The following is a 14,567-nucleotide window of genomic DNA, read 5'->3' as shown; positions in this document are numbered from 1 at the left end:
GATGGCCCCATTTGCATTTGGGACTTGCACGATTTCTATCCGAGCTTCCCACACATCCCGTTACTTAGATCAACGGCAAAGAAATACAACTCCTGGGGAAGGGGATCTTGTGCACCTAGCGCCACTCTGAGAGCCATCTATAAAGAGACCATCCATGAGTACAAGCTTACATGGTAGTATGCAGTTAATAAGTAAACTGCTGATATAGGTTTGCCTGATGTTTTCCCCCTGAACCTCAAGCTAACTTGTGGCACTGTATGCATGACCCTTTTGTTTTTAGAGTTGTCCTATTCGTTTATGTTCTGTCTTAATATGATTAGTTGACTTATTTAATTCTGTTTTAATAATTGATATTAACTTTGATATGAAATATTAAGGCATTTACTTATGTATTGTTGCTGCTTTTATGATTTTTAAAACTAAAATCGAATAAAGCTAATCTGACTGACCATCAACATCCTAGATAAACAATCTGCCCTGAAGTTTTTTCCCCCAGCAATATGTCTTAATTCAAAATTAAACTCCTGAAGTTTAGAAACGAGTCTGGTCAACCTAGGAGACAGACTATTGGTCCCAGTCACCTTGCTAAAAATAAAAGAAAGAGGTTTATGGTCCGACAGCATTATAAATCTACGACCCCAGATGTACATCTTACATTTTTGAGCCGCCCACACACAGGCCAACGCCTCTCTCTCAATTGTACTATAGTGCCTTTCAAACTCTTTCAAGGACCTTGAGGCAAAAGCCACGGTTTTCTCCTTACCATCCGCCTGCTGGCTTAACACAGCTCCCAAACCTTTCATACTCGCGTCCACCGAAATATTACAAGTACAATCGTCCCTAAAAGCATGAAGAGCCTGTGCCAAAATAATCAACTCCTTGACCTTAATAAAGGACTCATCCAAATCTTTGGTCCAAACAAATTTCTGACATTTTTTAAGCAACAAGCGAAAAGGTTTCACCGCCTGAGCATAATTAACAACAAACCTAGCATAGTACTCGGCTAGAGCTAAAAATGAGCAAAGGGAACCCTTATCCCCTGGCGGTTTGACTTCTTTAAGAGCCCTTACCACAGAGAATTTTGGTCTGATACCAGACTCTGAAATCGTATGACCTAAATACTCCAACTCCGACACCCCCAACTTACACTTGTCTTCCCTCACTGTCATACCTCTCCCTCCAAGAATCGATAGAACTTTCCTCAATAAAATATTATGTTCATCCATTGTTTTAGCAAAAATCTAAATATCATCCAAGTAAGCTTGGACCCCCACCAGATCTTTGAACAAAGAGTCTATCAGTCTTTGAAAGACGCTGGCTGCCAACGCTAACCCAAACCAAAGTCTCAAAAATTAAAAAGCGCCGAATGGGGTAACAAAGGTATTCAGCTCCTGAGATTCCTTGGACAAGGGGACCCGATGGTAGGCCGACTTTAAATCCAACAGTGAAAACCATTTGGCCCCACCTAAATTTGCCAACAATTTATGAATCTTGGGAAGCGGATGACAGTCTACCTTTATATTTTTATTAAGACCCCTGAGATCCGCACATAATCTAATCTCATTGTTCTTTTTTCGGGCCACGACAATGGGGGCAACCCATTGAGAGGACTCAGAAGGTTCGATAATTTTATCCATACACAAATCCTCAAGCATTTTTTTAGCTCTGCTCTGACACTCAAAGGAACTGGACGTACCTTATGAAAAACTGGCGTTGCCCCAGCAATTAATCTAATCTTGTGTTCAGCGCCTTTCACTAAACCAATCTTATCGCTGAAAACGTTTTTAAATTCATTTAAAAGATCCAAGCGATCCATTTTGGCCCCCTCAACAAAACAAACAGAAAACTTGCGTACTTTAATAGGATTTTCATCACCTGGAACAAGGTACAAGCCCATCTTAGCTAGGTCCTTCCACCCCACAATATCTTTCCCTATTACTGCTACGTAAATCTTTGTAACAATTGACCTTTTAAGAACTTGTGAATTCCCTATGAAAAATCCCAACATATCGATATCTTTCTCTCCGAACGCTTTCGGATTTACGTCCTTTGTGACAATTTAAAATTTCTTCCCCACTTCTTATAAAAAGTAGTATCCCATAGGATAGTGATAGGCGACCCTGAGTCCGCCATTACACAAACATCAATGTCATCAATAGAAGCATCATATAAAGGGCCCTTGATAAAGGTTGCACCTTCATCTGCCTCCACCATCAATAAAAGATTGTCGAAGTACTCGCAACAATCTTCCATATCCACACAGTTAACCTTTACTGGTTTCTTTTGAAACCTACAAACCTTCTGAAAATGAGCAACCTTTTTACAAATGGTGCAGCGTTTATTAAAGGCCGGACAACCTTTAAAATTCCCCATGTGAAATTTAGATCCACACCTGAAGCAGTAGCTCTGTTTGGCCTGATTTTGGTTCGGCTTGCACACCCCTTTTTCCTTCCCACCAACAGCATACAGACCTTCCTCCCCCATTTCTTCAGAGACCATATTCACTTTACGAGAGGAATCCACCATCATTGCCTTTGCAGAAATTATAGATCTTTCAATACTAAGACTTAGATCTACAACTTCAGATAAAGAAGGATTTTTACAACTGAGGATCCTCTCCTTAACCTTAGGGGAAGCACAATTAAAGACAAATTGATCTCGTATATAGTTGTCCAGAAGAGGACCAAAATCACAAGAAATTGCCAAGACTCTCAACGCAGAAATATATTCATCAATCTTCTTGTCCTCTTTCTGCTTCCTTTTATAAAATGTATGTCTCTCTAACATAATGTTAGGTGACTCCTCAAATAGTTTTTTTTGCCTTGCAATGGCCTCCACATAGACATTCAATTGTCTATCCCCTGATTCACCTGAAGGAGGAGGAATAGGTACTAAACTGTTAAAAATACGTTGAGCAGCCAAACCCAAACTACCAAACAATAAAGCAAATTTACGAGGGGGGGGAATAGTCAGCAGCATCAATAGCCACAATATGGTTTTCAAATAAACCAAACCACTCAGACCATAATAAAACTGGTTTTCCGGGTTTTTCTAAAAAAGGAGGAGGCTGTGTGACCTCTCTCACTGCGGACATTGTAGATCAAAATAAAATAATATTCAGCACACAATATAAGTAAGCCCACTCCTCCAGAAATAAGAATGTAAATAAAATTGACTTAAATAAATGTGCTTAGCAATTAACCTCAAATACAACACTGTGACACTGCTGTGGTGTGCGAATCACCGTTTCACAGTTCGCACAATTAAAACTCTATATTCCCCTAAAAAGGAACAAAGATTACAATAAAAAGGTGTGCGAATCACCGGTAAATGAATCGCACAAAAGGTTCCTAAGCCGTATAAGTATTCCGCTGTTTCACCAAGTGCCCGGTAAATGAATCGCACAAACGGTTCCTTAGCCGTAGAAGTGTTACGCTGTTTCACCAATTGGCCACCGAAGCATGTGACAGCATTTAAAGATATACGCTGCACGTTCCCACGAAAGGTTCCGTAACTTCAAAACACTTCACAGTTTTACCAAAATGGCCACTGAAGTACGTGCCAGCGTCAAACGTCACACACTGCTCACTCCCACAATGCAATGCGGAACGCCACAGCAGATAATGCCAAAGAGAGCTTCGAGCGATGCAGTGCAGAAGGTTCCGAATCCGAATCTCCCTGGGGGTTCATACTTACGAAATTCAGGTGCGTGCTGGCTGTTGTTGGGGCCAACGATATTACAGCTCACCACGCTAACTTGCACAAGCTTGTAACATGAACACCCATTTCAGTAAAGTCACAACAAATCCCACTTTCAGTCGAATCACTTCAAAGACACAATCCAAAGAAGAATAGTTTTAAATTTGACTCTCAGCTCTGACGATGATCAGATCAAACCCATGAATCAAATCCAAATGAGCGAAGATCTCGTAGCAAACAATTTCCGTTTACGGTAACCTAAATGTAGGTAGGCACCAGGTAGATACTGCCCACAAACATGCCGCTCACCGCACTCACAGGAATTTCCACGAATTAAACAGAGTTAAATCCTTTTCTGTTGCGTGGGTCGGTGGTTGAAACAAATCCCGATCATCTCCAATATGTAGAAGACCTATGGTCTTAATAATCCAAGGATTCCAATGTAGATAAAACAAGTACGTTTATTTCATAGGTTTCAACCACAGGAGGAGCGCCTCATCAGCCCAGAGTCCGACTAGCAACTAACAAAGCTCATCGAACCCCCGACATCAGAAGGCTCCCTGCAATCGAAGTAATACATTCTTTACATGACGTGTGTATACATTCCAAACACCACAATTACATAACCACTACAATCTGTCGCCCCGTTAGCAATGTCTGCCTTTACCCCTGTGGTTGTTTTGAGAGTATCGTTTTCAATTCTGGTTGTGGGTTGACATAGGTTAGTCCCCCCGTTGGCAATGTCTGCAATTACCCCTGTGGTTGTTTTGAGAGTATCGTTCTCTCATCTGGTTGTGGGTTGACATAGGTTAGTCGCCCCGTAGGCAATGTCTGTCTTATCCCTGTGGTAGTTTTGAGAGTATCGTTCTCTCATCTGGTTGTGGGTTGACATAAATCTGTCGCCCCATAGGCAATGTCTGCTTTTACCCCTGTGGTTGTTTTGAGAGTATTGGTCTCTCACCTGTTTGTGGGTTGACATAGGTCTGTCGCCCCGTAGGCAATGTCTGCCTTTACACCTGTGGTTGTTTTGAGAGTATTGTTCTTTCACCTGGTTGTGGGTTGACATAGATCAGTCACCCCGTAGGCAACGTTTGCCTTTATCTTTTCTGTGATTGCTATGAGAGTACTGTTCTCTCATCTGGTTGTGGGTTGACACAGGTCAGTCACCCCGTAAGCAATGTGTTACTCTTGTGGTTGTATTGGGAGTATGTGTTCTCTCTTTGTCGGGTATATAAATCTAGTGCCTGATATTCTTCTGGATATACCATAGGACTCTTGTGTGTGTCCAAGTGTTGTGGAACCTTTCATAAATGGGTTTGGAATGTTTGAAGATTGATGATTTTGAAGGTTGAATATTGATGTTATTGAAGCTTTATTTTATTCCTGAAGCTTCTTGACTTTCTCTTTGTGCTTTTATACATCTTTGCACATTTACTTTTTGTTGGTCATATTGTATGTATGCATTTTAACTAAAATGTTGCTTTTGCAATTTTCTCTTTATGCATATATACGTCTTTGCACATCTACTTAATGTTGATTATATTGTATGTGTGCATTATAATTCACAAGTTTCTTTTGCAATTTTGATGAAGGGGGGATGTGTTATAATCTAGCAAGTGTTTATGCTTCCTCCCTATGGTTGCCCCCTGCTCTACTGCTTGGCCTACATGATGTCATTGGAATGTTTAGAGGGTTTGATTGTAAAAATCAGTTGGTGTCAAGGGCTGAGCAGCGATGTAGCTGCTCCTGGTGTGGTCTCTATAATATGGATCCGATCTAAAGAATAAAGCTGTGATCATGTGTTGTAATCTAGCAAGTGTTTATGCATCCTCCTTATGGTTGCCCCCTGCTCTACTGCTTGGCCTACATTATGTCATCTGAATGTTGAGAGGGTTTGATTGTAAGTACGAATGAGTTAGTTTCAAGGCTGAGCAGCGATGTAGCTGCTCCTGGTGGGGTCTCTATATTATGGATCTGATCTGAAATAAAGCTGTGATCCTGAACTACATTACCTGGACTACGGATTTTTTCTTTTAACTTTAACACTGGCGACGTGGTCTATAATATGTCTCTATGATATGGATCTGATCTCAAGAATAAAGCTATGATCCTGAACTACAGTGCGCTTTTACCTCACAAGCTTCTTTCCTCGAGATTGCCTCGCTGTTCTGCTGCTGATGAATGCGTTTCAGCATGCTTTGAACCACCCGGCATCGCGCAGGTGAGCGTGCCGCCATCTTGTGGTTGGCAGTGTGGCGCATGAAGCCTGAAGAGTTCAATTCAGCTCGTGTTGCCAACCACGTCTGTTTTGATTGCATTTGTTTAACGTTTTTGTCAGAGCTGAAATTGGAGCATCTTTAAACAAGACATGTTTACCCAACAATGCACAAAATACGTTTAGACCAGTTTTGACCTTGTGAGTGAAATTAACTATGTCATGGCGGATTGGTTAGTGACCCCTACACCGGATTCATAAACAAAGGATTATTGCTGCTTGAGAACTTCAGGTGAGAAATCGGTCACCGATCGTGGACGACGGTGCCTACGTTTATTGTTTTAATTTGTTGTGTTACAGATGCTTTGACCTGTTATGCTTATCAACTATTTACAGCTGGGGTGTTTTCAATACTGTTATGGGGGCACGTTGCAGTTGTTGCAGTTTTGTGAAATTGGTCATTCCTTGGTTCTATTTATCTGCTTATTGAATTACATGGAATGAGAGGAGGAGAGTGTGTGATGTCCTTCTTTGTATACATAGTATGGTGTAGTTTTCCTTTATGGGTTGTAGTGCATCTGGGCATTCTTTGGTTCTATCTGTCTGCATGTTGATTCTGCATGGAATAGAGGAGGTGAGTGTGTTGTGTCCTTGATCTCTCTGCACTTAGTGTGCGTTGTTGTGTTTTGACTTGAGTAATACCCTGAGTTTAGGGGTAGAGTACTCATTCCTAGTTTTTCCGTAACGTTTGGTTTACCAACCACTCATTTGTGGTTATTGATTCACATTAGTGTGTCACCTGGTTAACATTAGTTTGTCGGTTTTCCTCACTGTTTGCATTGTGTGGATGAATGGTTTTCTTGTTTGGACTGCATAGGAGAAGACACCTTCCCATGAAGTTTCTCTGCGTGCACCCTCACTGTTTGGATTGTGTGGGTATATGTTTCTTCCTGTTTGCACTGCGTAGGAGAAGACACCTTCTCATGAAGTTTGTCTGCGCGCACCCTCACTGTTTGGATTGTGTGGGTGAATGGTTTTTCCTGTTTGGACTGCGTAGAAGAAGACTAATTCTTATGAAGCTTCTTTGCGTGTATTTTGTTGTGCGGTTCTCACCTGCGTGGTGAAAGGTTTTGCTGTTGGACTGTATTAGGAGAAGGCGCCTTCTTACAAAGCTCCTCTTAAATGTTATTACTGATGAGACTGTGTTGGAGAAGACACCTTCTTGCGAAGCTTCTCTGGTTATTACCTTTGTAATGTTTGACTTGAAGCTTCTCTATGTTTTTACCTGGATATGAGTGTTTTGAAGCTTTTCTGAATTTACTTATGTAATGTTTGATTTGATTATTCTAGTATTGTCTAAGTCTAATGCTTTCCTTGGAACTCTTTCATTCTGACTCTAGGTGTGTGATTTCATTAGCATTATGAATTGCCATGCATTTTATTTATTTTATGTGTCCTTGATTCAATTGCTCAATGCATTTCCATGCATCTTTTATAATCTAATGTATTTCCTAATTGGATTGCCTTGTGAACTTTCAATTGTTTTTATTGTGTTTTGGTTTCCTTAGGGAGGGGGATGTGTTATGATCTACTGTTGCCTTTCCCCTTGCCTATGTATCTCCTCTCTACTGCTCAGCCAGAAGGAGTGTTGGTGTGCTTGGAGATGTCTGGAATGTTGGATGATTGATGATGTTTTGGAATGATGGGTGCCTGGTGAGGTTGTGAGTGTCAGTTGAAGTGTGCAGGCTGAGCAGGACAGAGTCTGCTCCTGGTGGGGCATCACATGGACTTAACATCTTCCTGTAACTTTCTGATGCTGTTAACTCATGAATAAATCTACAATCTATATCTACACATCACCTGGCTACTGAAGATCTCTTATTTACAACACATTCCCACATGTAACGTCGATTTGCTGCAAAACTATATCACACATAGACAATTCTTCTCAATGATGAACATTGAGTAAAAACATCATGCAAGACCCCGCCGTCTCACCGTTGCACCATTTTGCAACATTAAGTGCCTGTTGCAACACTAAGCACAAGTGCATGCAATGCCATCATCAATGCACTACTCTTTCTAAATATGGCACCGCATAATTTTGTCTGTTCTCACAAAACAGCTCTGCGGATTTTCACGCATCTCTGCATTACTCTTTGTAAATTCATGCCCCTTTTGTGACTGATAGTGCCAGTAGAGGTTGACAAAAGTCCACAAACTAGGCACAGAAAATAGATATTAGTAAAATATTGGTAAGGATACTTGTTTTCCTATGCCCACTACAATGCCCTTCACCAGAAGGTGGACATAGGTACACCACAAGCCTGGAAGTATATGCAAATGGATTCCGTATTCTGCATGCTTGCATTGTTAGAGTTGGGTGATAATGGAAAATCTAAAAATTTCGGAAAAACTGCAATATTGGGAAGACAATTTATTGGATACATTTCTGTTCTCATACTAATGTGTAGAAAAAAATAATTGGCAGATTCTTCGTATGACTTAGAATTTCCTATAGAATTCAGAAGTTTCCATTTCCAAGAAAAAAGCTAAGCCATCTGAGAGTGTCTCCTAGGATGCCGATGTAGTGGAGTCTTTTGATCAGTGTCTGGTGTGATACAGTGTCAAAGGCTGCCGAGAGGTCAAGGAGGATGACAGCTGCTGTTTCTCCTCAGTCGACAAGGGTTTGGATATCATTGGCGGCTGAGATCCGGGCAGTTGGGTGCTGTGATTGCTGTGGAGGCCGGATTGAGAGGTGTTGAGTAGCTGGTTCTGCTCCACATGTGTTATGAGTTGTTTGTTGATGATCTTTTCCAGTACCTTCACTGGGAAAGGGAGCAGGACGATTGGGCAGTAGTTTTTGAGTTTGCTGGAATCGGCAGAGGTTTTTTTTAATAGTGGTCTGACCTTGGCGTGTTTCCAGGTGTTGGGAAATGTTACAGTAGTGATAGAGATGTTGAGCAGGGTGGTGAGTTCCTGGCCAATCCTTTGATTTCCAAGGTTGAAGATGTGGCGTGGGCATGGGTTTGTGGAAACTCCTGATGGATTGATTCCATGATGTAGGTGGTGTCCTTGGTGGAGAAAGAGATTCCAGGTGGTCAGTCTGTGGTTTGTGTAGGTTGCAGTTATGGCGTATCTGTCAAGGAAGTCTGTAGGTGTCGTTTGGGGTTTGAACTTTCTGTATATGGTTGCAATCTTGTAGCGGAAGAAGTTAATGAGGTTGTCCCATGGCTCCTGTGAGGGTGCGACATTGTTTTAGCTGGTATCTCAGTTGGCAAATTCTTTAATATGCTGAAAAGTTCCTTGGTGTTATTGGTGCTGATTTTGATGTGTATGGCTAGGGCTTTTTGCCCTCAGCAGGCGGGATAGACGTTGAAAGTTGCCCTGTTGGAGGTGTACTTGCTGATGCACCATCTCTTCTCCAGCTGTTTGCAACTTATTTCACTATTTTGAGTTTGTGGGTGTATCACCTGGCCTTTTTGGAGGATTTTCTCTGGATGTTGATCTTGATGGGGATGATGCTGTCAGCACAATTGGTGATCCAGGTGATGAAGTTCTCCACTCCTTGTTCAAGGTTGGTATCGGTGGCCGGGTGGGAAGTGCTGATGGCATCCATTCAGCTGGTCTCTGAGATTTTGTTCCACCTCTGGTGGTCGTCGCTGGTCATCCTGGGGGTGGCGTTGTGGGGGCTGTAGATGCTGAAGTGGATGATGGACTGATCGGTCCATATGCAGTCTGTGGCATGGTTGTATTTGGCACGGTTGCTGGAAGTGAAAATGGGAACTTGCATAGGTGTAGGGTCATGGATGATCTGGGTCAATCCGAGGATGCTTATACTATTGAGGAGGAGTGTGGTGTTGTTGTTGTTGGGGTCATCAATGTGGAAATTTAGGTTGCAGAGAAAGATGTAGTCATTGAAGCTTAAGGCTAGGGGTACAATGTAATCTGTCTTGGTGCTCCAGAAGCTTGAGCAGGGACCTGGGAGTCGGTATGAGAGGGTACCTCTGAAGGTTGTCTTATAATCCGTGAGGAGCTTGAAGTTGAGACGCTCAATGGGGTGGTGGTGCTGTTGACTGTATGGTCTCTTTCTGGATGATGGCTTTTCCTCCTCCCGGAGTGTGGGGCTGGCAAGTGATTTTATATCTGTCAGGGATTGCTGAGGCAATGTCTGGGGTGGATGTGGGGGGAAACCAGTGCTCAGTGAGGAAGGCGATGTCGGATGCAAGGGTGGTAATGAAGTCCCATAATTCGATAGAATGCTTGCCTAGTGAGCGTGTGTTGAGAAGGTGCATATGCAAGTTGGTGTTTTTGTGGCATCTTTGATATGGTTGCGGTGGGGCTGGTCGCTGGGTTGGTGTTTGTGCTGTGGCAGGTGAAGTGGCAGTAGGTGCATGTGAAACGTCATACCATGGCATGGATAGGTGTGGTTGCATTGTTTGTTGTGGTGTCAAGATTGGAGGATGTAGAGCTTGATATTGCTGCATGTTTGAGGACCAAAGGCAATGGGTCATGGCACTGGGCATTGTCCAGGCATGAACTTGTCCAGACAGGCTTGCCTGCGGTGTGCCTCTAGATCACCAGTGGTGCGTCTGCAGAAAGCTTCGGCGGTGTGGTTGCACTGCAGCCTGGATTAAGTAGATCCTGGGGTAGGTTGGGCTTCTGTTGACAGGAAGAACAGGGAGTGGGTTGGAGAACACGGGCGGGAAACCCTGGCAGCTGCGGTATCAGTGGATTAGTCTGGAGCAGGCAGGAAGTGGAGGCCACAGGCAGGTGGCAGACTAGGTTTCCAGGTGCCTGCCTACTATTTAAGTTGTCTGGGCAGAAAGGTCCCCTTCATGTTTACTGTTTCATTTTTATTTCCTAGACTTTCTGTGCATGGTTCCAGCAAATATCAGTGTGACATTTCCAAACAGCTAACATCGAAGATTTAGTGCTAATGCTTTCAACTATTCTGTTAGGGATACACTTTGCTCATTGCAAGCACTTCTGTGTTTGAAACAGTGAGATAATGATGGAAAATGGATACTGGCTGAAAATAAAAGAGACTTTCCGTCTTTTACTTCATCTTCTGCTTCCTTAGTCTCCAAGACCAACCTAAGGAGAATTTGCAAGGTATTACTCTAGAGTAGGCACTTTCAGATTATTTATGGCAAATTGTTCCTGGGCACATCCCAGGGGACCACATTCAGAAATCAGTGTATGCCCACCCTATAAGGATTTTAAGAAGGGACACTCTGCTGAATCCTTGTGTAGGTTTATGAACTGAAAGAATGCACAAACTGTTACTGAAGGTAGGCCGTTGCATAAATATCAAGAAAAGGATATATATTCATGAGCTTCACTCGAGCTCAACGAAAAACCTTAAGCTTAGAGAATTTCTATTAGACTCCTTCCTGGACACTTTTTCATGGCAGAGACATGGGGTAACACCCTAACAAGCCCAGATGTGGCTATATGGTTATCTGATTACACGCCTTAGTTGTAAGGCCTATCTCATTTCAATGCATTGAAACCTTGAGCTAAGCAGCAAACCTTGCTATCTGGTGAAGGTCTTATTAAGTTCAGATTGTAATAGTGCTGAAATTCTTATTGCAACCTCTAATGTCTCTCAAAGTAAGACTACCTGGATAGGTATCTCTTTTCGGATCTGCCCTAAATGACCTGGCAGCCCCAAAGTATGCTCTTTTATTTTACTAGCAGATTTTAACACCTCCCAGTCCACTTTCCACAGCAACCACAGCACCGAGACCGCCCTCCTCGCCTCCCCCGATGACATCCGCATGCTACTTGACCAGGGACACACCACAGCCCTCACCCTGCTGGACCTCTCCACAGCGTTCGACACAGTCTCACACCCCACCCTCGCAGCCAGAGTACACAACGCCAGGATACAGGAAACCACCCACAACTGGATCCGTTCCTTTATCCGCTGCAGAACCCAGATAATTAGACTTCCCCCCCTTCATCTCCAAACCCGCGGAGACCAGCTGCAGAGTACCACAGGGATCATCACTCAGCCCCAAGCTGTTCAACATTTACATGGCCCCCCTCAACCATCATCAGACAGCACGGACTGAACATAGCATCTTACGCCAATGACACCTAGCTCATCCTCTCCCTCACGAAGGATCCAGATGACACCAGGATCAGCTTCTGGGATGGAATGAAGGACGCCGCGGCCTGGATGAAGTATAGCTGCCTGAAGCTCAACACTGAGAATACTGAGGTCCTCATCCTGGGACCCTCGACCTCTGCCTGGGACAACAAATGGTGGCTCTCCGCCCTCGGGAGCCCTCCCACCCTGATGGACCACACATAAAACCTAGGCATCATCCTGGACTCCTCCCTCTCCCTCTCCATTTTTTATTTTTTATTTTTTTATTTGAGTTTTATATAGCGCTGGCTAGACCTGGAGGCATCAGAGCGCTTTACATAAAGATCTACAAAATTATATCAGTTACAAGTTACATAATTTCCAAGAAAACATTTCAAGATCGTTGGATCACAAAGTAAATGGAGCTTAGAAAGGTAAGGGGGTGGGGTATAGGAATAGGAGGGAGAATGGATGGATGGAGAGAGGAAGGAGATTCTGCCCAAAGTCCGGCTGGGTAGGTGACGGCTGAGGAGGAAGTCCACAGCCCATCTCCTCTATAGCTATCAGGTAGCTCCACCGGGCATCAGTCAAGCCGCTAGGTCTCAATGAGAAAACAGAGAGCAAAGAGGAGGAATAAATGGAGCGTAAAGGAGAAAGTGGGTAGAGTAAAGGGGTAGGAGGGGGAGGCGAAGTAAGGTCTGCCCAATGTCCGGCTGGGTAGGAGATGGCCGAAGGGGTAGTCCACAGCCCATCTCCTCTATAGCTTTCAAGTAGTTCCACCGGGCATTGGCCAAAAAGCTAGGTCGCCACCGTCAGAGGTAGGTGCACAGATTCGGTATCCTGAAGGGTAGGACGGATGGGGGATGAGTTTGAGGTCTGGTTGAAGTCCGTTTTTTTTTCAGAGGAGTAGCACGACGTGGTAGGGAACACAGTGGCAGCCATCTTGGGGTCAGGCAGCAGATCAACAGGAAGTAACAGGGAGGGCTCAAAAACTTGCTTGCCAAAAGATCATGGTGGGCCTCATACCCCTTACCACAGACCCGGCCTTGGGGAGCATCCACAGCAAAACCAATAGTATGCAGCAGCAGCAGCTCAGCAGGTGAAACATGGACACGCTAGAAACATGCAAATTAGATGGGAGCCAGCGCTAACTCAAGATCGAATGTGGAATGTGGGTATGAAGCACTCCGGGCCCCCTCTGGGCAGAATCCGATGATCAGGCACAATTAGAATGTTGATCCCCTTGCGGCAATAATGTCACATTGCGGCCATCTTAAGGTCAGGCAGTGGCTATATGTTCCTGTGTAACAGTGATCCTGTGCTTTCTTCACATCTGCCTAAATTACAGGGAGCCTTACTTCAGTCCTCCTAAACTGCAAGGGACTACACGGAAGCCTCCTGCACTCCTCCTGTGTGACGGATGATGACCGCCATTTTGGGGGCAGGCGGTCTGAGATATGTGCTATTCCCCCTTTGCTGTGGCCGTGTTATTGTACCCCCTGCACTCAGGAGGAATATGCCCTGTGCTGGTTAGTGCCGGGGGCCCTAGAAACCAACTCACCCCACCATGGTCACTCTTGTTCGAGGCTCCCACAGATCTTCTCCGGTTACCCACTCCCCTCATGGGCACACCTGGTACCTCTATCCGGGCATGGCTCAAGGCAGGAATCACAAAGCGGCAGTCCTCCAGCGCTGCCGGGTCAGCCTTCACTGCAGCCCTACAGCGTACCAGTGCTCCACGCCGAGGCCAGTTTGGCCCAAGTCGCTTGCAGCTTCAAGATGGCAGGTCCGATGTGCCCGCCTCAATCTCGCCATCGCTCACCATCAGGATCACACTGCACAGCAATTCACCAGCCGATGCTGTCCTGCCAGATCAACGCCGTCGCCTCCACTAGCTGCAACTGCCTCCGCATCCTCCGAAAGACCTTCAAATAGATCCCCTGAGCACAGAAAAAAGTCACCCACGCACTCATAACCAGCCGACTGGACAACGGAAACCCCCTCTACACCGGCATCAACAATACCCTCCTACACAAGCTCCAAACAATCCAGAACTCCGTGGCCAGACTCGTGCTCGGGACTCCTGGGCACGAACACATGACGCAACACCTCCGTGACCTACACTGGCTCCCTGTTGAGAAGAGTATAACCATCAAGATTCTCACACACACCTACAAATCCCTCCACAACATCAGACCGAAATACCTCAACAAAAGAGTCAGCTTCCACGCACCCAAAAGGAATCTCCGGTCCGTCGACCTCGCCTAGCAGAGATCCCCCACATCCACAGAAGCAGAGCAGGAGGAAGGGCGTTCTCCTACATCGCAGCCAAGACCTGGAACAAGCTTCCAATCAGCATCAGACACTCCCCGAACCTACATTCCTTCAGGAAGGACCTCAAGACCCTGCTCTCTGACTGAGTAGGAGCTGTCCCACACCCCCTAGCGCCTTGAGACCCTCATGGGTGACTAGGGTGCTCTATAAACCCCCTGATTGATTGATTGATTGATTGAACATAAGGGGTGAGGACCTTAAATATTTTGACACTGCCATTCT

The sequence above is a fragment of the Lissotriton helveticus genome, chromosome 4_1 (genome assembly GCF_964261635.1).
Source record: "Lissotriton helveticus chromosome 4_1, aLisHel1.1, whole genome shotgun sequence".
NCBI classification, from domain to species: domain Eukaryota; kingdom Metazoa; phylum Chordata; class Amphibia; order Caudata; family Salamandridae; genus Lissotriton; species Lissotriton helveticus.
Note: the sequence above shows the minus strand (reverse complement) of the source record.